The following is a 22,266-nucleotide window of genomic DNA, read 5'->3' on the forward strand; positions in this document are numbered from 1 at the left end:
GCGACAAGCGGGGCCCACTCTTCATCGCGGTGCGCGGGCCTCTCACTGTCGCGGCCTCTCCCGTTGCGGAGCACAGGCTCCAGACGCGCAGGCTCAGTAGTTGTGGCTCACGGGCCCAGTTGCTCCGCGGCATGTGGGATCTCCCCAGACCAGGGCTCGAACCCGTGTGCCCTGCATTGGCAGGCGGATTCTCAACCACTGCGCCACCAGGGAAGCCCTTATTTCCAGTTTTATGTTATTATTAACAAAGATGCCCCGAACAGTCTGACCTAAGCCTTTGTGTGGACCGTATGCATCCATGGTTTCATTTCTTTGCGGTAAATACCTGAGAGTGAAATTACTGTGTAATAGCAGAGGTTATAGGACCATAGTTCTCTTCCTATCTGTTTAATGCCTGAAAATAGTGGCCTCGTATATCTTGTCCAGCTTTCTAGTGGTTTATCACGGGAGGGCAGTTCTGGTACTAGTTACCCCATCATGGCCATAGGCAGGAGTTCCCAACGTATTACATTTATAATGAAAAGAAATTGTGATTCAGTTAAGTCCCAGACAATATGGCAGAGCAGGAAGAATGTGTGCTTTGGAGTCAAACAGAGCAAGTTTGGAATCCAAATCTAACACTTCTTTACTGTGTGGTCTTGTATCAATAACACCTCTTTGAACTTGACTCTCCTCTGTAAAATGGGGAGGGGATAATAGCATCTTCCTTGGGGGATTTTGGGAAGGATTTTGGAAGGGATAACTTGAGTGCCTGCCTAATGCATAGTAGACTCAACAAAAACAGTTCATGTTTTGTTATGTTGAAGGATGATTTTGTTTCAAGAAGGGCATTTGAAGTACCCAGAAGACTGGATGAATTATGTATGATATTCAATAAATTTAATGAAAATGGACACTTTTCCTGACACGTTCTAGACACTGGGGATATAATAGTCACTGAGAATAGACTGGGTCTCTCTCCTCATGGGGTCTGCCTTCTAGGGAGGGAAGACAGTGAGTGAGAGTAGTAGGTAAAAAAATAAGAAAAGTTCAGTTATCAATAAATGCTATGAAGAAAAGAGACAGGGGGTGTGTTATAGAGAGTAACCAGGAAGGGGTAGGAGGGTGCCTTTAAATAAGTTGGACAAGGAAGACCTCTTTGGGGAGATGATATGGAGGGAGCCAACCCTGTGACTGTCCGGGAGGGGAGAAGAGTTTCCCAGGCAGAGCAGCCGGTACGAAGGCCCTGAGGTGGGAAGGTGCCCACTGCAGAGGAAGAAGTTGGAGTGCAGTGAGTGAAGGAGACCGCGGCAGGAGATGTCGAGGAGGCACAGGGGCCCGGACCACACAGGGCTATAGAGGCCTCAGTAAGGAGTACAGATTTAACTCAAAGCAGGGTGGAAAGTCTTCAGAGTATCAAACTGGGGGATAATATGATCTCAGTTACATGTTAACAAGATCACTCCGGCCACTGTATGGAGAATGGACGGTAGTGAGGATGGTGGCTTTTGCTGCCGTGGTGGCAGAAGAGATGGAAAGAAGGGACTATCTGCGTGCAGTCTCTTTAGAGGTAGAACCGCAGGACGACTCAGTGGAAGGTGGTACAGTTTGCTGAGATAACGGAGCCGGAAGCAAAACAGGTGTGTGGGCGTGGGGCGGGAGTGGAGAGCCCCGTTTTGGACCTGCTGCATTTGAGAAATGGAGATGTCAGCGGTCCTTTGTGCGCACCCCACACCGGGGAGTCGTCAGCTGACTGTGAGTTTAAAGCCATGAACTGGGTGAGATCACTCAAGAGAGAGAGCCAAGACCACGAAGAGGGCCTGGCCTCCGGGCTCTCCTCCCACATCCAGAGACCAACAGAGGAGTCTGGTGGGGGAGGAGGAAATGGAGGGTTTGGAGTCACTAAAGCCAAGAGAAGAAGCGGTTTCAAGGAGGTACTGTGTCAAGTGCCGCTCAGTGAATGAGTAGGATGTGGGTCAAGAAGTAGCCCCTGGATTTGCAACATGGAGGTCGTGGGTGACCTTGACAAGGGCGGCTTAGTGTAGTGGGGGGCAGAAGCCCAGCCGTGTTGGAAGAGAGAATAGAACAGGAAGAAGTGGAGATAGTGAGTCTTTCCAGCTGTCTCAGAAGTTTTGCTGAAAAGAACAAACAATGAGGTGCAAGGAGATGTGTTCTCAAAGGAGGGAACTTTGGGGTGACTATTTTTAAGATGAGAGTTACTAGGGCAATCTTTTTTTTTTTTTTTTTTTAACTTCTGGCCGCACCTCCGGGCTTGCGGTGACCAGGGATCAAACCCACACCCCCTGCAGGAGTCCTAACCACTGGACCTGCAGGAAAATCCTTTTTTTTTTTTTTTTTTAGGGCAATCTTAAAGGCTGATGTAGAGAGGCAGACATTATTTATGCAGGAAGGGGAAGGGGTTCATTGCCAGTGACAACTTTCCCTATTGTTACTTCTGTCAGCGGAATGCCCCTCTCCCAATTTTTTAATGAAAAAGAAATGTCAAATATACAGAAAAATTGAACAACAAATTTGAATTAGCCTTCATATACCCACCATTTAGATTCCATAATTGTTAACATTTCAAATGCTGAACTATTTGAAAGTAAGTTGCAGGTGTAAATACTTCAGGCTGAATCTCCTAAGAATACGAACATTCTCCTACATAACCACAATATCATATCTTTTATCATACCAGAGAAAATTAACATTAATTCCCTGAGGTTTTCAAGATCAAATCCAAATTCACATTTTCCCAGTTGCCCATAGACTGTCTTTCAAACCAGGATCCATTGCAAGGTCTATGCAATTGCATTTGGTTGTTGTATCTCTTTAATCTCTTTTAATCTAGAGCAACTACTCTACCCTTTTTTTCCTCCCTCGTGATATTGACTTTTTAAAGAGACCAGGCCAATAACTTTGTCTAATGCTCCACATTCTGGATTTGTCTGATTGTTTCTTCATGGTGACTTGTTCCTCCATCCTATTTTCTGTAAGATGGAAATCAAGTCTGGAGCAGAGGTTCCCAAATATTCTCACTTCACAGTACCTTCAGTGCCTCAATAATTTTTTCATGGTGTTCCGAAGGCCCCAAAGGAATACCTAACTGTTCCATTTATTAAGTAGTTAGGTCCATGCAACTTAAGAAGTATTCATGTCCTAATGAGTTAGCACCAGCTGAAAAAGTAATGCACATAAATTGAAAGAAAAATATTTTATTTCATTCTAATTGCTCACTAATGGGATGTGTGCACCTGCTGGGCACTGCACAACCTCTCAAACTTCAGAATCGGATTAGACACCACCACCCTCATTTCCAATTCCACAAAGATTTCCAGGGCAGTGCTGGCTTTTAATCATAGAACTGCCAAAAACCCAGCTTCACAGAGATAAGTCATCTCAAAAAACGTAGCACAAATCTAATGTCGAAACTGTGAACTACGTCACACACACTCACACACACTCACACATTACCAGCATCACAGTCATTCTTTTTGGTGCTCCAGTTGTCCCAACTGCTGCCAATGGGAGCCCCTTCAAGCTGGCTACTGTGTCCTTTTGACCTGACCCCATTAGTATTGTGAATACTTTCTTGCCTTTTTGGCATGAAAGATGTCCCATGCTTACTTTGTAATTGCCCTGCCCCCAAACCTGGAAGCAGCCACTTTTCCAAGAAGTCTGGTTCGTCTTAGGGGGAACGATATCTAGAAACCAAGACCAGGATGGTACATGGTTTATTTCAGCCAAACTTTCCACCACTGATGGATATAGATGGTTTGAGATTGTCCTGTCTAGTAAAGGACTAGAGTGTCATGCTCTGTGTCACTGACTGTTGCAGTTATCTGTTGCTGTACAGTAAGTCACACCCAATACTTAGTGACTTAAAGCAGCAAAATCATTATATTATCTCTTCAGGTCTCTGTGAGTCAAGAATTTGGGGAAGAGTCAGCTGGCGGTTCTGGCTCTAAAGTGGATACAGTGAGACTGTGGCTAGAGCTGCAAGAGAAGGGGAGCTAACGCAGCCGTGTGCTGGCCAGGAATTCCTCCCTCTTCAGGTAGCGTCAGGGCTTCTCTGTGTGGCCTCTCCCTGTGGGATAGCTTGAGCTTCCTCCCAGCATGGTGGCCTCAGGGCCGTCAGTGAGCTTATTAAGCCACCAAAGGCACAAGAGCCAATTTCCAGCAAGTAAAGCAGAAGCTGCATCTCTTTTATGACCTAGCCTTGGAAGTCACATGGCATCACTTCTGCCACACTCCTTTGGTTGAAAAGGTCACAAAAGCCCTCCCAGTTTTGAGGGACGTGCACGTGGAGGAGTGCCAGAGCGTGTGGGATGGGGGCGAGTGTTGCAGCCACCTTTGGGAAATATGGCCAGCCACGCTGACACAGGACAAACACAGATGTTCTGGAAATTGGACAAGCAGGACACAGGGGTGTTACTCTGCATCCAACTCTGTGTTCCTTGGTCAGCAGTTGCCATCTCTCCTAAGAGTTAGGGATTAGGTTGGAGGCACAGTGAAAGTCAGAATTGGGGGTTAGGTCTAGGGCTTAGCTGAGCACCTGCTGTGATGTTCACCCACCTCCTAGAACTCTGAGTCAGTGAGGATCTTGTTTATTTCTTGTTTATGTACCCACGGTAGGTAGCTGCTCAGTGGGAGTGTATTGAACAAAATACCTGAACACGGGTGGGGGGGGGCGGTGATACCTCTAGCCATTGTCCCCCATGGATCCCACTTTGAGAGAGTTTTCTGAGCAAACCAAACTACTTTAAGTGAAAATTTCCTTCCTTGGCCCATATTTTCTTTATCAAAGGTAAACCTAACTGTCCATCAGAACTTCTGATAAGGGTGAGATGAGTATTTAACACACTGAGTGGATTAAAAGAAAAAAAATTTTTTTTTTTACAGCCTGAAGCAGAGAGATTTGATTTTGGGTTAACCTCTGAAATGCCATCCCAAAGGAAATGTATACTTTACATTTGGTTGTTTGAAATAGTAAACGTACCTTTTGAGTCTCCATTACTATGGGGGGGTGGGGTCCCCAGGTCACTGCCATCCCTTCTTAGGTAATAGGGATTCTGGCCCATCCTAGGCCATCATAGGCCCCAATCAGTGTTGGAAATGTGAATGAAAAATGGGGATCAGTGCTTAGGATACTCAGGACTGCTGCTTGAGTTAATTAAGCTTTAGGGCAAAGTTTAGGGGACAGATGGTCACGTGGGGCTTGGTTTTGTGTTTGCGCTAATCCGGGGCTCTTCCTCCCCCTTTTTACTCTCCCTGTGTCTCGCCCTGCTTCTGCCACACCTGTCTTATTTCCTCTCTCAAACAGGCCAAGCCTGTGGCCTTCCCCGGGCCTCTGCTGTCCACACCTCTTCTGCCTGGGGGCTCTTCCCTGCACAAGCTGGCAGCTGCCTCCTTCTCTCATTTAGATCTCCTGCCTCCTTATTGTCATTTAGATCTCTGCTCCAAAGCCACTTCCTCTGTGAGGCCCCCCACCCCATCACCTCCAGCCTGCCGCCCTGCCCGCCCCTGTCTTCCTAGCGCTCTTTTGTTTCTCTGAAATAGGTTCAGACCAGACCAGGAAGCCTCAGGACTTGGTAAGATGTGGAAATTCTTCTCTACTTCCCTGCTCTGGCCTCTCCCCAGCAAGCGTCTAGAAACTAAGGGGTTAATGCTGGGCACAGCAGGGGCCTCCAAGAGCCTGCTCTGCCTGTGCCCACCCGTGCTCACATCCCTAAAAGTCCAGTTGAGGCTGGTTGTAAGGAATCAGCTAGATGTTCATGAAGCGCTTGGCATGGCATCTGAGTCTGATCGAAGCAAGCACGTATGACATGCTGGCCGTTATTACTATTATTGTTTTACCAGCATTGCCACTGACCTTGGGCCTGCGCTATGCTGTGCTCTGGGGTGCACGCATTCACACCTCCAACCTCCTAAACCAGATTTCTGTAGCGCCAAGGTGGGGACCCAGCGCTCCACAACCCACCTGTTGCTCCCAGGCCCTGGTCGCTCTCTCCTTCCTCAGTTTCCCCTCTCTGTAGTTCTCCCGTCTCCGCATTAACCGGCCCCCACCCATAGCTGCTTCTCATGCACCCAAATGTGACCCACTTTCCCTCCCCGCCTCCCAGCCCCCTCTTTCCCCAGACTGGCTTCCACTTCGCCCCATTTCTGCCCGTGGGGATGAAGGGGACACACGTGCCCCTCCCAGGGCTCTCGGAAGAAGGGCAGATTGGCACTTTATCTTTTCTCTCTCCTCCATATCCAAAGTTAGTAGCTGGACTTTTTGGGGGGACAAAGAAGAGGTGAGATTCCTGCCTGGGAGGAAATTCAGCGCACTGGAAATGGGCTGCCTCTTTTCAGCCCCCTTCTGAGTTTCTTTGCCCCCTAATTCCCCATGCCCCCCATCCTTGGTGGCTGAGCCTTTAGGGGTAGCAGACAGGGGAGTTGATGGGGCAGAGGGAGGGCAAGGTGACCTCTCCGAGGCCCCTTCATCCTCTCCGTGCCTCCCTGCACCCAAGGTGCAATGCGGGCTTCACAGCTCTAAATGTATCCCCAGCACCTGCTGCCAACACCTGGAGGAGGTGAGAGAACTCCGTGGGGGGAGGCTGTGGGCCCCATTCTCTGCCCTCTCCCACGCGTCTCCACCTGACAGGGCTGGGCCAGGGGCTCCTCGCCAGGGCCCAGCCTCTTCTCTAGCTCCTTCAAGATACCCCGTCCAGAGCCTGGACTCTGCATTTGGATTCTGCCCTCGTTCCCCTGAGAACTCAGTGTCCTTATCTGGGAAATGGGTGAGAGGATCTTTCTGTCTGGCTGCTGAAACGGGGGCGGGGGGTGGTGACGAGGTGGGCACACAGTGAGGGTTCAAGGCATTCCCTGCGTGCTCTCCCTCAGGCTCCTGCACCCCACCTGTACCTCCACAGCTCTAGCTCCCAGGCTCCTTTCTCCCCTGCCCTGGATCTCCCCTCTCCCCCCATCCCTCTCTTGGTCTCCCCCCCCTTCAGTCCTCTCATCTGTGTCCAGCTTTGTTTCTCCCCATCAGGCCAGCGCCTCCGCCCTGCTCCCTCCCTCTCCCCACATCCCCCCAAAGCTTCCCCGCCTTTCCTCCCGCCCTCTCCTACCTCTCCCCTCCCTCCTCCCTTCCCCCACTTCCCCGCTCCTGGGCCTCCTCCAGCCCCCTAACCATCTCTCTCCTTTCAGACCCTCTTTTTCCTGTCCTCTGCCTACTCCCTCCTGCTCCCCAGCTCGGCTTCCCCTCCATCCATTCGCTTTGGCCCTGCCTTCCCCTTCCCTCCGCATTCACCCCGCACATATTTACCAAAGGTGTACTAGGAGTTTCTCCCCCCCCTGGCCTCCCATCCTGTCCGGGACAAGCTCGCCTCCCTCTCCCCTTCTCTCCATCTTTCCCTGCTCTTCCCTCGGTCCCTCCCTCTCCTGCTTGTCGCTCGGCCCTCCCTCCCCCTCTTTCCTTCCCTCTTTTCTCTTTCTCTCACTTTCTTCCCCTTCTTTCTCCCACCGCTTCACCCCTCCCCCACCCTCCCCCTCTCGTCCCTCCCCCTTTCCCTCCCTTCCCCATCGTCTCCCTTTTCCTCCCTCCCCTTCTTCCCCCCCTTCTTCCTCTCCTTCTCTCCTCTCCCCCCTCCGTTCCTTCCCGGAAAGCCTCCCCCCTCCCGGCGCCCTCCCTCCCCTCCCTCCCGCTCCCCCTCCATCATCAGTATTCCGCTCGCGTCTCTGCCGCTCTCGGCTGCTCTCGGTCGCTGCCGCACCGTCCGAGGCGGGGGCCGGGGCCGGGGCCGGGGCCTGGGGGGGGTGGGGTGGGGGGAGAGCGGCGCCGGCGGCCCGACGAGGGAGGAAGGAAGGAAGGAAGGCTGGAAGGAAGGAAGCGAGGAAAGAAAGAAGGAAAGAAAGGAAGGCAAGAAGGAAGGCGGGCCGGCGGACGAGGGCGCCGGGCCGGGCGGCAGGCGGGCGGGCGGGCGAGGAGGCAGAGCGGCCCCCGAACCCCACCGCTGCCGCTGCGGAAGCCCCCTCCCCATCCAGGAGCCGGGGAGGGGGGAGAACGCGAGCGACCCGGGCCCGGACGCAGCCCCGCCCCCCGCGCCTCCCCGCAGCGGGCCTCGCACCCCGAATCCCTGTGCCTCATTGGGGGGGTCCTCCCCCCGCGGGCCGGGCATGCTGCCCCCCGGAAGGAGCCCCTTTCCTCGCTGTGAGTAGCCGCCGAAGGGCCCGGGCGGGGGCGGGAGGAGGAACCGCGGGGGGGGGGGGCATTCTCTAATTAGGGGACCGTGGTCTTAGGCCTCCTCGGGGCTGGGGGGCCGGCGGCAGAGGACAGTGGGCGGGGCCTGATGGAGAGCAGCAGCCGGTGGGGGAGGTAGTCGGGTGGGGGTCCTCCGGGCCAGGCTAGTTCTGTGTTGGGGGCGGGGGTCGCCGCTGCCTAGGGACGGGGTGGGGGGGGGATGTACGTCCGGCGGTCGCTGTGTATCCAGCTGTAGGGCTGAGGATGTAGGCTTGCGGGGCGGGGGGAGGGGAGGTGGCTCACTGGGTGTAGGTCTGGGCCCCTCTTTCTGGGGCGGGAGTTCGGGTTCTTCCCCCCCCCCCATTGCCCCTCCCACCTTCCACACCGCCACTGCTTGGGGTGGGGGGGCACGCCAGTGATGGGGAGGGGGGAGAGAGGCGGGCACGGGGTTTCCTTGGTGACCGCGCCTGGCAGGAGCGGTTGCCCTGGCAACCGGGGAGAACCGGGGAGTTTGGGAAGTGAGAATGGGAAAAACGGAGGGGGTGACTGGGGAACGAGACAACCCTCTCCCCAATCTTCAGCCCCTCTCGCTCTGGGGTCCCCCAACCCCTACTGATGGGCAACCGAACCCCTGCCCCTCCCTCTTCCCAAGACCCCCTTCCTTGACCCCATTCTGCTTCGGGGCCTTCTATCCTTGGGCACGTGTCTCTCTGGGACCACTACCTGCCTCCCACCGTCCTTAGCCCTCTCCTCTTGGGGACCTCCCCTCCCCCATTTGCTGCCCTCCCAAGCCTTCCCACCCTCATACCTACTCTTCTAGGACCTTCTAACTGCACCTCGTCTTCCCCTCAGGATCCCCTCATCCCCCCATCTCTCACTCTCTCCCCCCAGGTATCCCCCATTGATCCCCTCTCCAGGAGACCGCAACTTTAGCCTCTTTTTCCTGTAGCCCCCAGTCCCTACCTTGTTCCTCTCAGGACCCCGTATCACTTCCCCGCTCTGCTTAGGACCCTCACCTGGGCGGGGGCCGGTGGAGCTTCTCCCTAGCCCACCTAACCTCTTTCACTACATCCTGCTCTGTCCGGGACCCCCTTCTGTGACCCTCCTTCACTTAGAGCCCCCCATCCCTGTCTCCTCACCTCATGGGATCCCCCAATCCCAGACCCCCCCAGTCCTAGGGGCCTCCTGTCTGGAAACTCTCCTTCTCTTTCCCTCGGCTTTTTCCAACTCCCCATCAGTCCTGGGGAGCCCGTGACCCAGGCTCTGTCCAGGGTTCCGCCCACATTTCCAAGCCCCCACCTCCATGGGCTCTTCCTTCTCTCCGGCCAGGGGCCCAGCCAGTCTCTCTCCTGGACTCTGGGTCCTGATGCCCATGGGGCCCCCTCACCCACCCGCCCCATCCTGTCTCTGCCACTCCCATCTTCCCCCTCTCTCCCCGCCCCCACCTCTGCCACTTCTCCGGAGCACCGGCCCCTTCTCCCCGCCCTGCTCCTTGCAGCCTCGGGCCTTGCTTTCTGGAAGAGACTTTCTCAGGGTGAGGAAATCCCCTGGGGAGAGCCCAGATGGGAAGGGGGAGGGGGAAGGGAGCCACAGGGCTGCCCCTCAGCCCCCTCCCCACCCCCTCCCCAGCTGGGAGCTGCAGTCGAGCCTCCGCAGCGCCCCATTGCTATGCACCTCACATCCCAAGTCCCGGCCGCGCAGCCGCCAGACAGGAACTCGGGCTCCAGCGGCAGCTGGGAATAGCCAGAGTCGCTTCCCTCCCGGTCCAGGCGCAGGCAGGATCCTCTCCCCGCTAAAAACTCCCCCCACCCCGCAGTGGCCAGGATCAGCCCCGCCCTCTTCCTGTCTCCTTGCTCCTTCCAACCTGCACCTCCTTTCCCCTCCCCATCTTCCTCCCGCTCTTCTCTGGGTCTCCTCTAATACTGGCACTTGAGTGTTCAAACACACACTCAGAAAGGAGGGACAGAGAGCGAAGCAGCCAAGAGGTGAGAGGGAGACATTCAGACGAGGCTGGGAAGGGTGGGAGCCAGCGAGACAGAGGCAGAGCCAGAATGAGAGAGGGGGACCCGACTTCCAAACAGACACACAATTAGGGCGCATCACCAGGGAGCCAGACCTACACAGAGTTACTCAATTTCCAAAAGAAAGGAAAGTAGGGGAGGGAGGGGAACACACATCATCCTCACACACAGAGCAAGGGACCAGGCAAGGCAGAGACACAGGGAGCCACAGGGAGCCGCAGACTCTGGGCACGTGGGGAGAGCCCCAGGGCGCAGGTGAGAAGGAGCCAGAGGGCACTTCAGCACCCGAGAGGTGCAGGGGGCAGCTAGAGGCACCGGGCCCAACTTGCCACAGTGAGTCAGCCATCAGTGGAGGGCAGGAGGGAGAGGGTGAGAAAGACACAGAGGCATGTGTAGGCAGAGGTGCACACGTGCGTGGGCGCACACGCACAAACACACATACACAGAGTCATTCACTCGCAGCCAGAGACCCAGATGTGGAATCAGAGAGACCCAGTTACGAACTTGGCTTCGGAACCCAGAGTCAGCCAGAGGCCGGGAGAAAGACCTGGACACACAGAGACACACAGAGTCCCTCATACACAGAGACACGGAGGGAGAGACAAAGGCAGCACCTCCTGGAGAGACGCCCTGCCAGAGAGGCCCTCACTCCTGGTCGCCCTGTGACCTCGCACTCACAGAGACTCAAAGAGGTGTCACTGGGACATCGAGAGGCACGGAGGTGGTCTCAGAGCTGTGAAGATGCAGCCCCACGTGTTGCTGGTACATGCTCAGATCCCAGCGTGAGGGGTCTCCGTGTGTGCTGGAGGGACCCCAGCAGCCGTCCTGCATCCCACCCAGAATCAGATGGGAGAGGGGTCCCCGAGTCAGAGGGCTCCGGCAGAATTAAGACGTCAGGCATCAGAGGGCCATTGACACGTCTCAGGAGAACGGAGCCAGGGCCCAGCGCGCACACGCACGTGAGCGCACGCACCGAGGCCAGGTGGAGAGAGGCAGGTCTCCAGGCGAGGTGCTGTGGGGCACAGCCAGGGTGGGGGGGGGGGGCGGGGAGGAGAAGCGCTGAGTCCGCAGCCTCTTCCGGCACCCCGGCTTCTCTCCTCCCCACCCCCACGGCTCACCTGTCTCCTCTGACAGGACAGTACACCCTCTCTTTATCACACCCTCCGCATCCTCCTTCCCTTCCCCGACCTCTCTGGCTGGTCTGGCTGGGCATCTGTCCTGAGGTGTCACCTGGACCTCGTGTCTCTATCTCCGCACCTCCATCTCCCATCTCTCTCCCCTCGGCTGACCCTTCACCCCGCCCCCCAGCCCAGTGCCTTCTGGTCTTGGCTCCTCTGTCTACCCTTGCTTCCTTTTCCACTTCTTTTCAGCCACGCTTGCTCCCTGCACTTTCTTCTCCGTTTCTCTGTTGTCACTGTCCCTCACCTCCAGCCATCTGTTTCGACCCCCCCCCACCCCGTCGTCCTTCCTCCTCCTCTCCCTGCTTTCCCCCCCCCCCACCCTGCACTCGCCCTCCCCACAGCCCTGAGCACTTACACCGCTGTCCTGTGGGCCACGAGTGTTATTTGCCCCTACTGCTTTCAAAGTGTTTAATGTGTTGCCAACTTTTTAAAAAAAAATTAGCAATTTCACATAAAAACTCATTCACATCACAAGAAAAAAATGTGTAACTTCGCGTGGTGATTTGTAACTAGACTTATTGTGGTGATCATTTTGCGCATATTGAATTATTGTGTTGTACGCCTAAAGCTAATATAATGTTATATTCAATTATATCTCAGAATTCCAGATTATCAGCTTCTTTTGAATAATTCTCCCCCTGGGGTAGCAGTGCCCTGTGCTCAGGTACCCCAAGGGCCAACCCTCCCTCCTCTGTTCTAACCTGCTTCATCCATCTTTCTTACCTGCCCAGCACTATAGAGTTTTCCACCTCTGCTATTTTCTCTTCTCTTTCCTCTCCAAGTGGTTCTTCCCACCTCCCCCACCCCACCCCACCCCCCCGTCACTCTCTCCACACTCCTACCCTTGGTTTTCTTCCAGAATCAGAGCCCCTTTGCCAGGGGCTCTCTCTGCCTGCCCTTCTTGCCCCATCATTCTTTGGGGCAGTTTTGCCCCAGCTCTGGGCCTCCCAGGAGCCAGGGCCTGCCTCCCTGCCACACCAAGGGCGGGAAGACTCTTAAGGCCACCAGGCTTCAGAGCACACACAAGTTCTGTTGCAGCCCATCCTTGGCTGGCTGACAGCCAGGGTGGGCCCCAGACCCCACCCTTGTCCCCCAGTGGGTCAGATTGCAGCCCCCAGGCAGGGGTGGGTTTCCCTGTGTGTTGAAGGGAGGGCAGGTACACAGCTGAAAGTTCACCTGGTCCCAGTGCAGGTCTCAGAGGACGTGAGGCTATGTTCTGGGGGAGGAAGGGCTTCACTCGGTCTCATCTCCGGGTCAGGGTGCAGATGACAGGGGTCCCCTTTGTGCCATGACGGTGCTCAGCCCCACCATCAGTTCCTCCACCGTCACCCTTGTCGGGGTGTAGGGAGAATGTCTGTGTTTCCTCTCTGGCAGAGTGTAGGAAGCCTCCTCATCCCTGAGTTTAGGAACCCTCCGTCTTTGCTGGGGAGAAACCCCCTTTCCCTTCCCTTCCCAGTCCCTGAGAGCGGGGTGACTCTGCCGGAGAGGGGGTGGCAGGAGAGTAAAAAGAGCGCCAAGATGCCCCCTTGTTGCCTGGAAACCTACATGCAACTGTTGTCATGGCAGGTGGAGGGGAGGGGCTGCTTCTGAGGCCTGGGAGATGGGCTGGTAGGGCCCCTGCAGGCAGAAGTCCATCCCAGGGGGCGGCTGGGTCCTCAAGAGGGCTGCAGAGAGAGAACGCTGGGTCCTGGTGGGGGTGTTGAGAAGCCTGTGTATGACCCAGATGGCAAGCAGAGAGAGGGAGCGAGGTAGGGCTGGGGCAGCGACCCAGGCCACTCCCTTCCTGTCTCAGCTGTGTCCCCCTGAACCCCTCAGCCCACACTCCTGTCAGAGTGTTGAGCTTAGGCCCTAGAGCTCTTGTTCAAGCACTGTGACAAAGGTCAGAAAGCAGTGGCAGCCCCAACCCTCCCAGAGGGGCAACCCCAGGCGGTAAACGTGGAGATTTGCCGTCCACTTGCCTGGAACCCGCAGACACAGGGCCGGAGATAATGATGACAAGAGCTGACATTCATTAGCGCTTACCCTGGGCCAGGCTCTGTGCTGGTGAGTCCATATGGATTTGTTCTGTTTTCTCCTCACAGGAGTCCTGGGAGGGAGGCACGATCATCATCTTTAGTTTGACAAAAGGGGGAACTGATGCGGGAGAGATGAGGTCCCTTGCCCGAGATCACCAAGGTAGAAGTGGCAGAGCTGGGGCTGCAACCTGGGTGCTGGCCACTCTGCAGATTGCCTCCCCCAGCTGAGATCACTGCTTTCCAAAGGGGGAAACAGAGAGGGCAACATGCTGGCCCATCAGGCCCTCCGAGTGGAAATTAGGATCATTAATAATAACAATAATCAGATTGTTAAGAGTAATAGATTCAGAAGGTTAGAGTTTAAAAGAGATATCGGACTTCTGGTAACTCGCAGGCTCCTGGCCTCTCGATCTTGTTTATGCCCTTCAAACCCCAGAGGGGAGAGGACGTACCCAGGCCCATTGTCGCGGCGGACTTTCCTTCCCAGGGTGGGGGTGTTCATGTCCAGCTGGGTCTGGGGGGAACAAAGACCCTTCAGGTGATTCTGTGGGTCCCCCACCAGCGATAAATGGGTGTTTTTGATCCAGCCAGAAATACTGGATTAACATAAGGGGGGGGGGTGGGGGTAGAGTAAAAAGGAGGAAAAGATTTGTTCTTCTGACCCAGTGAGAATAAGTGATAACTGTTATTAATGATTTACTACTGATAACACTGTCACTGAAGTGCCCAGCACTGGGCAGGTAATGACACCAAGCTAGGTGTCATTACCTTCACAGACAGAGCCTGGGGGGCCGGAGGGGGACACAGCGAGAAAGCGGCGGGTCAGGGTGTAAACCCAGGTCTCCCTAACACCCTTGCTCTTTCCACCTGTCCAGCCTTCCTAAAGTGACAGTGTGACACTATCCAGGAGGAGGAGGATAGTCACAGTCATAGAAGAGTTTTACTGAGACCTTTCTATGAGCCAGGCACGAGCTCAGCAACATCACAGATATGGGACCACTGACTCCCCACCATCCGAGGAGGTCGATTAGCTATTTTCCTCATTTTACAGATGAGCAAACTGAGGCCATGAGAGGCGATGTCCCCTTTCCAAGGCCCCATGTCTAATACGAGTGACAATCGACGTTCTAACCCCAGTCTGCATCCCCTCCCAGCACACCCCTAGACAGGGTGGGGGAGGGGAGGGTTCATTACTCTTCTGGAAATGGAACGTGGGAGCGGATGGCACACTTAGGGGACCCTTGACCCCTTGCTCCAGGACCACCATCCCTGGGAAACGTGGGATCTTGGCCTGGTCCTGGATCCACCAAATCAGAATCTGCACTTTCACAAAGCCCCCAGCTCAACTGGATGCGCGCCGATGTCTAAGGAACACTGATCCCGTTCAAGGAGTTTTCAGCTTTTGGTTACTTTTAGTAGAACGCCCCCTTTTTTAAAGTGTAGTAGTTCTGCACGCCCTGAGATGGAAAACAGATGGCAACGTTGCCCTTCCAGGGGACAGGGAGGGGAGCAGGGGGGCGGGAGGCCACAGTCAGGCTGGCTCACACCAGGGCCCTCCCCACCTGCAAACTCACCCCCATGCACCCCTGCGAAGCCTTGGCAATAACCGCTGTTTGGAAAACCGCCAACACCAGGCTAGGTCCTAGCTCTCTCCCTCGGTGGATTCAATTCAGCGGCCGCCCCACCTCCCAGAGTCACACAGTATAGGGGGCCTGGACGTTCGGCTTCCTTCCATCTCTTGGTTCCTGCCCGGGTCCGGGCGGTCATGGGTACAACAAGGACTCAGGACCTCACCACGCCTCAGCCTGCCCTTCCGTGAAGTGGAACTGCTGTAGTTCCTCCCCTGTGGGCCCAAGGCTGCCTCAGCAGAGGCCTGGCACAGAGCAGGCTTCAGATGACAAAGGCAGAGCCAGCCTGGCTTGGGTGCCCTACTCTCACTTGAGTTTGTTTCTCTCACTTTGATCTCCTTCCAAGTCCTTCCAGAATCCTGGGAGAGCCCTGTGAGGTTGTGGGCGGAGCCTCTGAGCTGAAGAAGCCCAAGCTCTGGGGACTCAGGGTTCCAAGCGGGACCGAGGCTGAACCGGGAGGCACTGGGATGGCCATACCGCGCTGTCCGATCCAGTAACCACTACGGCCACAGCCGTGTGTGGCCATCGACATTTAGATTAATTTAAAGAGGGACTTCCCTGGCGGTCCAGTGGTTAAGACTCTTGAGCTTCCACTGAGGGGGGCACGGGTTCGATCCCTGGTCGGGGAACTTAAGGACCTGCACGCTGCAGGACGCAGCCAAAAAAAAAAAAAATTCTCGATTAATTTAAAGTAAATCAACAATTCAGCTCCTCACTCACACTCACCACGTGGCAAGTGCCTGATGGCCACATATGCTGGTGGCCACCATACCCGACAGTGCTGATAGCACTTGCACAGTGGGGGACAGCGACTCATTCAAATACTGAACCGGTTCCACACCGGCTGGCAAACAGCTGCTGTTCTCCCCCCACCCCCTGCCTCCAGCCCTTTGTCATATGCTACCTGTTATCAATTCCCATTTCTCAGACGAAGAAATGGGGACAGCAAGCTATGGTTCCCAGCAGAAAATTGGCAGCAGCCTGGGACTGGAGCGGGTTTGCTTCTTTCCCCACTCACCAGGAGGACTTCGAGTCCCAGCTCACATTTGCTGGTCACTTGCTGACTAGACCATCTTCCGGGCCCCCTTTCCCCAGCCCCGGGCAGCGCTGACTGTCACTGGTGTCCTGATTTAAAGGAGGAAATGGGAGCCCAGAGAGGGGGAGGGCCTGGCCCAAGGTAACACAGCCACAGCGACCGATGGCAACCAGGCTTCGGGTCCCTGCACCACCCGTAGCATCTGGGGTGCTGGCATGAGCGGGTTCGCCACCTACAAGCAAAGATTGGACCGCTCCAGTCTCCTCTCCCCAACCTTCTTCCCTGCCCTCTCCCCTTTCCTGGCTTTAAGAATTTGACCCGCAAATCTATAAGAAGAACCTGCCCCCTCCCTCCGCCTCATCTCCAAGTTGTGCCGCTTTTTGCAAACTGGCAGTATCTTTTCATTCTTTTCCTCCTCGCCACCCCTGTGGCCCGGTCCCAGCCTCATCCTCTCCCCCTGGACCTTTGGCCCAGCTCCTGCCCGGCCTCAGTCTCTCCCAAGAGTCCACTCAGAGGGGTCTTTCCAACCCAGAGCTGACCCTGCCCCTCTCCTGTCACAGCCTCCCACCCTCAGCTCCCAGCACCCCCGCCTCTCAGCCCGCTGTGGAGCAGGACGTCTTTGTAACTGAGCTGGACTCCGCAGACCCCCGACCCCCATCTGCCTCTCTGGCCCCCAGGCCTTTACACACAGGGGTCCCTCTGCCTGACGCGCCCTTCTTCACCCGCAGGCCTCGCGCTGGTCCTTCAGCTCTCAGCTTTGCCGTCACTTCCTCCCGCAGACGTTCCAGGGCCTCCACCCCGTGCTCACCCTCTCACTCAGCCTTTGTATGTCTCCCCTCTGGACCACTAACTCCCCAAAGACAAAGGCAGGTCTCCTCCGCCCCTGCGCCCCCGGCGCCGGCAGGGAATCCACCGGTAGGGGGCGCTCGCTCGCTCCTTCATTCTGCGGATATTGATGAGGCGCTGTAGGAGCCGGGCGCATCCTAGGCACCTGGGATGCAGCCAGACAGACAAACTCCCTCCCTGGGGAGCTCATCTTCTAGTGGGGAGACAGACAATATGCAGGACCGGGCGTTATCCATCATATGATGTCGGGCCAGCTGATGAGAGGGTTGTGAAGGAAAGGAAGAGAAGTGTAAGGGACGGGCTGGGGGGCGGGGGGCAAAGAAACCCTCCCGGAGGTGGCATGGAACAGTCTGGAATGGAGACAGAGCAACGCAGACCCAAGGAGGACCGCTTCAGGCAGAGGGAACAGCAGGGGCAAAGGCCCTGAGGTGGGAACGTGCCCGGTGTGTGGGCGGAGCCTCGGGGTGGTGGAGCCACTCAGTAAATATTTGTTAAATGAACATATGAAAGACCAAATAAATGACCCGTCAGTGCTTCTCGGTCGGGAGTTGGGGGAAGACAGGAGAAGACAGTCCCCCTCACCAAGCAAGTCACCTCTCCCCAGCCCACCCTTGCCTCAGGAAGCCTGGGCAAGTCCTGAGCTGAGCCCCCAACTCTGTTTCCTCCGCAGCAGCTATGAGGGGCCTGGGCCACCCTTTTCCCAGGGTGATTCTATCTCAAAAGTTAGGGGACTGTCAATTCTCGGGGCTTTGGGGTTGCTTTTATTTTAAAAGCGTTCAGGACACGGACCGGCTCAGAGGGACACATGTGTGAAGTTGTTTCATCCATCCCTGAAGCCTGTGCTGCCTGTACCCTCCCCCCCCTCCCCCCACCGTAACAGCTCCCGGCCATGCCCGTATGACAGACATCCAGAGAGAGAAGTGTTCATCTCTCCCTGGCTTTGATGTCTCTCCACCCTCCTGGCTCCAGTCCCTCACAGTTGGGAAGTTCTTCTTTAGATCTAACCTCCATCCCTCTTGCTGCGATGGCAGTCAATTTCCTATCTTTTCTCTCACCTCCTGAACTTCCCCCAGAAAAAGATGAGTCTGCCTGAGTGGAATGTTCCCTGCCCCCCTTTTGTCCTCGTCCCACCTCTCCTGGGCCCCTGAGTTTCCGATCTGCCATCTGCCTGAATCCTCTCAGGCACGATGCCCGAGATCTCCCAGAACTTGGGGAGGATGGCGAAGCTGGTGAGGCCTCGGGCCCTCGCCTCGAGTGCCTGGTCCTCCATGCCTCCGCCTTCCCCTGGATCTCGGCTCACTTTCTAGGTTCCTCTGCTCCCCCTTAAAGCCTCTCTCCCTCTTTCTTGCCACCTCACAGGGCTCGCATTGGCCTCTGTCTCTGTTTCTCTCTCCTGCTGTGTCTCTGCCCCTTTCTGCCTTTCACACCTCTTCTCTCTGGGGCCTCTTGCATCTCTGTCTGCTTCGGTCCCTTGCACCAGGTGGGGGTGGAGGACCCTCGTGTTGAGGCTTCTCCCAGGGCCCTGGGGTGAGAGAGGCAGTGTGGTGACCTGGCCCAGGGCTGGGCCTTGGGTTCCAATCCCAGCTGCCCCGTATCCAGGCTGTGTGACCATCAGCCAGTACCTTCAGCCCTCAGGATCTGCTTCTCCATCTGGAAAATGGACACAGGGACAATGCCTTCCTCCTAGGGCCGCGGGGGGGAGCCAGCATCTGGAGACGAGGGCACGGCTAAGCATGGCCCTAGGCCCGTAGTGAATGCCCAACAGAGATTCCCGTCACTATCAGGGGCAGACCGTGGCCAATGAGGATCACAGAAGGCAGGTCACAGTTCAACAGGCCCCCAGGAGACCTCCAAGGGAATTGTCCCTGCTATCATGACAAGCTTGAGCGTCTCTGGGACCCCTTGGCTCTGGGGAGGCTGACCAGGGAGGGGCCACTTCCCAGCTGTGTATTTAGCCTTGAGCAAGTGACTTTGCCTCTCTGTGCCTCAGCTTCCCTGTCTGTGAAGTGGGGGTAAGAGCAGTCCCCTGTCAGAGGGCCAATGGGAGAACTACAGTTAATGCAAGTGAAACTCCCAGGACTCTGCCCTGTTGGTGCCAGGCACATGGTGGACATTACCATTACTGGTGGTGGGGTTATTCAAGGAGTTGGTATGAGTCAGGCATGTACACAGCCCTTGGCTTTGAGAACATGCTCAGAAGAAGAGAGTTAGCCAGCACCCCTATTAGCTGTGTTGGAGGGCTGTAACTGGGGCCAGGTGTCCCCTCGGCGCAAAGCCATATCCAGGAAGGTAGCCCACACAGGTGGCATCTGAGGTGTGGCTCCCCTCAGGGTCTGCATTTAGTGGGGTGCATGCAGCTGCCCTGGGGACCTACGGTATAGTATCTGGGACCCTGCCAGCCAGATGGCGCCATGCTGTGGGTGCAGAAATTGAGCTGAAGGCAGTGTGTTCACAGCGGCGTATGGAGGTGCTGAGTCTGCCAGGCTGGCCTCCTGGGATGGGAGGGGACCCTCCTGGGATGGGAGGGGCCTCCTGGGATGGGAGGGGACCCTGGGGTCTGGACGTCTGTGGGGTGAGCCTGAGATGTGCAGCTGGGTGAGTGTGTCCTGGGCTGGGTGTGCAGAGAGGGGCATGTGGCCAAGCAGGTGCGTCTCTGTGTGACTATAGGAGAGAAGGTGGGGAAACTGGGGAGGGATCTAAATGATGGCGCTGATAACTAATGCCTCCACCCGATGTTCACTGAGCACCTACCCTGTGCCAGGCACCATCGTAGGTGCTGGGAACCAAACTGTGCACAAAACAGACACAGTCCCTGCCCTCGGGGAGCTTACACTCAAGTGTGTGGGCTTCTAAGAGGTCAGAGGGTAACAAAGGCAATATAGACAACGCAGAGAAGGTTCTGGTGTGGGGTAGGGGTGCTGTGAGATGCAAGGAGGCCTCACTGCAAAGACCTGAAGGGCAAAGACCTGAAGGAGGACAGGGACGCCTGAGGATGAGCGGTCCAGGCAGAGGGAAGAGCACGTGCAAAGGCCCTGAGGCAGGACTGTGCGCGCCATTCCAGAAACAGTGAAGAGGCCAGTGTGGCCTGAGGTGGGTGGGTGAGCAGGGGAGGAGCAGCCCATCCTGGGGAGAGGGGTCTGCTAAACCTCGGTGAAGTCTCTGCCCTTACACCCCACGAGACAGGGCGTGAGAGCTGTTTAGTGGAGGAGGGGCAGGATCTGACTTGGATGCTGTCAGGACCCCTCCAGCTGCCTGTGGGAACCGTGTGGGAGGGAGGGCGAGAGTCAAAGTGGGGAGACAACTGAGGAGGCAGCTGTGATCATCTAGGGGAGATGGTGGCAGGGATGAGAAGTGGTCAGATCTGCATTTTTTGTAAAGAGAGAGCCATTTACTGAGCCAGTCCCCGAGTGGCCCCATGAGATAGATACTATTATTATCCCTGTTTCACAGCATTTTTCTGCAGCTCAGAAAAATGAAGTCACTGGCCTGAGGTCACACAGCAAACCAACAGCAGATCCAGGACCGAAACGCAGGCCCCCTGGCACTTGATCAATGTGCTCTATTATTGCTACTTGTCTTTTGGGGCCTGTGCATGTTGGGTTTGGAGGGTGGGGGCAGCATTAGTCAGCATCTACACCAGTGTCTGCACACAGTAGGGACGCAGAAAATATTTGTTGGATGGATGGATGGATTAAAAACGATGAATCGAATGAATGGAAGAGGCTGCCCTGCCCATTTTGCAGAAGTGTATCAGGAGGCGGATAGCAGGATATAGCTGAGGTCCAGGGGAGAGGGCTGCATCTGGGGATGGGTTCCTTTGTGGCATGAACAGGGGTTGGCCCTCGGCTGAAGGACTGGGGTGACGGTGACACGGGCCCAGGTTCGCTGGTGTATCGGGGTGGAAGTCAGGGTGCCTGGCTGTGCGGTGTGGTGGGGGGCTTTGGGGGGGCTCCTAGGGTCCTGGGGGAGCGCCTGCCTGCAGAGGAGCCCGCGCCAGGTTGTCTGCACTCGGGATGGGGGGCAGGTGCATGAGGGGCGGTGGGTCAGCGCCGGCCCAGCCTGGTTATGCGGCCGATGAGTTTGTCTGTGCCAGGAGGCCAGGCCTGGCACAGCCCAGACGCCCCCCACCCCCCACTTCCCTGGACAGCCCAGCCTTCAACCTTCCTCCCCGGCTTCCCCGCCCTTCCCCGGCTGCCCAGAACCAATGGGTTAATTAGATAACGGAGCCTTTGATTAACGGGGGAGGGGGAGGCCTCCGGCGCTGGGAAGGGGGGCTGGAGGAGGAGGGAGGAGAGGCGCCCTCCCCGCTCAGGAGGCGAGAAAGAAGGAGGGAGGGGGTGGGGAGGGAGGGAGCTGAGGCACAGCTTGGCTCTGCACTGCCGTGTGACTAGAAATTGTAATCGCGGAGAGAGAGAGACAGACAGAGCCCGGCCGAGGGAGACGGAGACAGACAGACGGACAGACAGACTGAGAATCCGACCGAGACGGGCACCCCGACCCACCTGCGAGCGGGTGATGGGGACGGAGAGAGAGTGAGGAGGAGATGGAGAAGGAGAGGGGGGCCTGGTGGTCCCAAGGGTGGCGAGACCGTGAGGGGGGGACCTGAGGAGGGGGCCGGGGCGCAGAGGCAGAGGGGCAGGGAGAGAGCAGGGGGCTGAGGTCAGCGGGGGGGAGAGGAGGCTGGCGGTGGGGGGAGAGTGGAGGTAGAGGGTAAGAGACTGGAGGAGGCGAGCAGGGAGGGGAGGAGGAGACAGTTGCTGCAGTGGCCTAGACGGGCCTCCGGGGGGGTGGGAAGGGCGACAGGCGAGGAGGGGGGGGCGCGGGGAGACCCCAAAAGCCCCTGCGCCCCCCCCCCAGCACAACCTCGACGGGAAGCCCTGGAGAACTGGGGAGGCAGAGCCCCCAGCGGCTGGAGGCATGTGGAGGGGGGGACCTGGGGCGCAGGGAGAGGCCCAGCGGAAGCCGAGCCACTGGGGTGAGTGTCGCTCTCTGTTGGGGGAGACAAGGATGGAGATGGCGGAGGGCGACGAGGGAGGGGAGGGAGGCCCAGGCTCTGCAGAAGCCGTCCTGGTCGGGGTGAGGGGGGGGCGGCGGTGGTGCGGGCTGGCAGCAGGCGAGATGGGGACCGAGGCGGAGGTAGAGACACAGCGGCGGCGGGTCTGGACCTGGGGTGGGCGCTGTGGGCTCCCACCACCCGAAGGGCATCCCGCTCTGGGGGTGCCCCGGCCTCGAAGGCTGGCCCCCTTGGGCTGCGCCGGCCCTTGGCTCCGAGGGTGTGGGCTGGCTTATCACCAGTGTCTTGAGGTGGGAACAGGACAGGGACAGAGCGTAGCGCT

At 56.8% G+C, this 22,266-nt stretch overlaps 1 protein-coding gene across 1 annotated transcript in view; it reads left to right on the top strand.

Annotated features, from left to right (window-relative positions):
• Positions 1-7,977: 7,977 nt before the first annotated feature.
• The window catches only part of LRRC4B (leucine rich repeat containing 4B), a 39,291-nt gene continuing 25,002 nt past the window's right edge, over positions 7,978-22,266 (top strand). Inside the window, exon 1 of the mRNA XM_059905920.1 lies at positions 7,978-8,173. The gene's annotated coding sequence lies outside the window, so the exon portion shown is untranslated. The remainder of the gene's footprint in view (positions 8,174-22,266) is intronic.

The sequence above is a fragment of the Balaenoptera ricei genome, chromosome 19 (genome assembly GCF_028023285.1).
Source record: "Balaenoptera ricei isolate mBalRic1 chromosome 19, mBalRic1.hap2, whole genome shotgun sequence".
NCBI classification, from domain to species: domain Eukaryota; kingdom Metazoa; phylum Chordata; class Mammalia; order Artiodactyla; family Balaenopteridae; genus Balaenoptera; species Balaenoptera ricei.